This window comes from Arachis duranensis, chromosome 8, assembly GCF_000817695.3.
Source record: "Arachis duranensis cultivar V14167 chromosome 8, aradu.V14167.gnm2.J7QH, whole genome shotgun sequence".
In the NCBI taxonomy this organism is placed as follows: domain Eukaryota; kingdom Viridiplantae; phylum Streptophyta; class Magnoliopsida; order Fabales; family Fabaceae; genus Arachis; species Arachis duranensis.
In genome coordinates this window covers 30,883,483-30,886,679 of record NC_029779.3, presented here as the reverse complement: position 1 = coordinate 30,886,679, position 3,197 = coordinate 30,883,483, and positions in this window count along the sequence as shown.

The following is a 3,197-nucleotide window of genomic DNA, read 5'->3' as shown; positions in this document are numbered from 1 at the left end:
ATTTATTATAATTATTATTAATTTAATTTTTATTTAATTATTTAATATAATTATTTAATTATTTCAGATTTTATATAATTATTTATTTTTATAATAATTTGTCAAATAACAAATTATTATTGGTTAATTTGAGTTCCTGCTTAGAGAAACTCCCTCACTTTAAGATCCGTGCAGAAACTCGCTTCTTCTTCTCTCCAACGCTCCCCATCCCTCTTTTGTTAGAAACACGACCTCACCATCAGTCCATTGGAGTTGCTCTTATACTACAGATTACAAGAAAAGGTTTATAAAATAGAAAGGCTACCAAGACCTTATTAAAAGAACTGCACATTCTATTATGTGTTTAATTTTTTTAGTTTAAAACATAGTTGATTAATTAAGGATAAAATTAATATTTAAATAATTGATTTTAAAAATATATTTGTACTTTAATTTGATACTTAAAATTTTAATTTACTTAATTTGATCCCTCAATTTGACATTCATAATTCAAATTAATCTCTAATTCTATTTTTTTGTAACATTGTTAATAATATGCTAAGATAAATTGATAGCTGTCAAATTTGGATAAAGTATTGTTTTGGTCTCCAATATTTGAGATAAATTTTATTTTGATTCCAAAATATTTAAAATAATATCAATATTATCTCATGGTTACATTCCTCACTAACACTTAATAAAATTGATGTACTATTACCCAACTCATCTTTACCTTCTCAACAAATTCAAACTTCATTCTTCTACTCTCTTTTTTCTCTTCTTTAAATTTTTCTTAGAGAATTAATAGTGTAAAAAAAAAAAATAGAAGAATGGAATTTAGACTTGTTGAGAGGATAAAAATGGGAAAAGAAGGTTGAACAAATATAACTTTAACAAAAATATTACTAATAGTATATCAGTTTTATTAAGTGTTAGTAAAAAAATTGACAGTAAAATATCATTAATGTCATTTTAAACGTTTTGAGATAAGAATAGGAGGATTAAAACATTAAATACTAAAATAGGATTAATTCTAAACTAAAATAATATTTTACCCTAAATATTTCATAAGAAGTAACTTGAGATTAAAAAAAAAAGTTTCAACTATTACTTTAAATAGCTGTCAAGAATTTGGTAAAATAGCTATTAATTCATCTCAATAAATTATTAATTATTTTATGACAAAAATAATATAAAAAATTAATATAAATTATGAATGCTAAATTAAAGAATTAAATTAAGTAAATCAAAATTTTAAAGATCAGATTAAATACGCAAGTATAATTTCAAAGATCAGAATAACTTGAGTATTAAGTCAAGGATATGAACTTGTGAAATCATGTGAGTTGAGAAAATTTAAATCATAATAAAAACCAGAAAATGATTATTGTCTTTTTCTAATTGATAATACTATTCTTCTATTGTATGCATTTTTTTATAATGATCCTAAAATCCTACAAGTTCTTCCTATCAATCTTGCATAATAATAAAACAATAACGACGAAGGGCAATTTAAAAAATGTATATATGAAAAGAGAATAAAATGATTAAATTTAAAAATAATAACATAATTTCTCAAAAACTTTAGTTGTTTGAGATTGATCATCTGGACAAAATGAAAACCAATATTTAATAGAAATTATTAATATTTAAAATGATCTTTAAAATTTGATTTCTAACTAAATTTAATCTTTTAATTTTTAATTAATTTATATTGTACTCTAAAATTTTAAAACATGATTCAAGTTAGTTTTTGTTGGGTTTTTTTCTCTCCTTTGTGAAGTCCAAGCCCAACATTTTGGGGGTGTATTCTTGCACCCTAGTGTCACAACCCTAATTCAGTTTTTTGAGGTTTTTTGAGAGAAAGAGAGAATAGCCACCAAGTGAGAGAGAAGAGGGAAAACAGAATTTCCGTTTTTGCTCAAAGCAGTAAATTTCAAATGGCAGTTTCTCAGTTGTTCACCGTTGGATCGGCTTGAAATTTAAACTCCGTGTTCCTATCATTTTGTTCTTCATTCTGATCAGTGGAGATATTGATTGGAGGTTTGCAGTAGGAGAAATTGGCTTCGCAAGAGAGAAATTAGGTTTCCCGTTTTTACACAGAGCAGAAATTTTGGAACGGCAGTTTCTCATTCTTTCACCGTTGGATCGACGTGAAATTTGAACTGTAGATTCTTCACATTTTGTTCTTCATTCTGAACGGTGGAGATTTTAATTGGAGGTCTGCAGAGGGAGAAATTGGCTTCGACATCAGCTTTGTTTTGTTGGGTATATTTCATCTTCTTGCCTATTATTTGTGAGCTTTGGTGCATTGATGTTTTGGCTGATTATATGCACGTTTTTGTGCTTTGTTTGAGACTCTCTTGTACTTCATTTGATTATAGTGGAGCTATTTCATTGGTCTGGACGACCCGTGGTTTTTACCTCTCACATTGAGAGGGTTTTCCACGTTAAAATCTTGGTGTGTTCTTGTTATTGCTTTACTTGCTATATTTGCTTGTTATAGTTGCTGCCATATTGTGTTGTGAGTGCTTCCATATTGTTCTTGTGTTGGACATTGTTGTCGTTTCCGCTGCTAGGCTCTTTCATACTGGCATCAGAGCTTGTTGGTATTTTTCTGGGCTTGTGATTCTGTGAACAATGGAAGCTAATACTAATACTAGTAGGATGATCACTCTTAATGGTCCTAATTATGATTTGTGGAAGTCAAAGATGGAAGATTTGCTTTATGTCAAAAATTTTCATCAACCAGTTTTTGGTACAGAGAAGCCTAATGATAAGTCTGATGATGATTGGACTTTGTTGCATAGACAAGTCTGTGGATATATTAGGCAGTGGGTTGACGATAATGTGTTGAACCATATTATTGGAGAGACACATGCTCGAACCCTTTGGATTAAGCTTGAACAGTTGTATGCTCGGAAAACTGGGAATAACAAGATGTTTTTGATCAAGCAGTTGTTGGCTTTGAAATATACAGATGGGAAATCAATGACAGATCACTTGAATAATTTCCAAGGAATTATGAATCAGTTATCTTCCATGGGCATCAAGTTTGATGAAGAGGTTCAAGGACTGTTACTTCTTGGCTCCTTACCAGACTCGTGGAAAATTCTCAGTGATGGTGTAATCTCTATGGATCTTGCCAAGAGCAGTGTTTTGAATGAAGATATGAGAAGAAAGTCACAAGGTACATCGACTACACATTCAGATGTTCT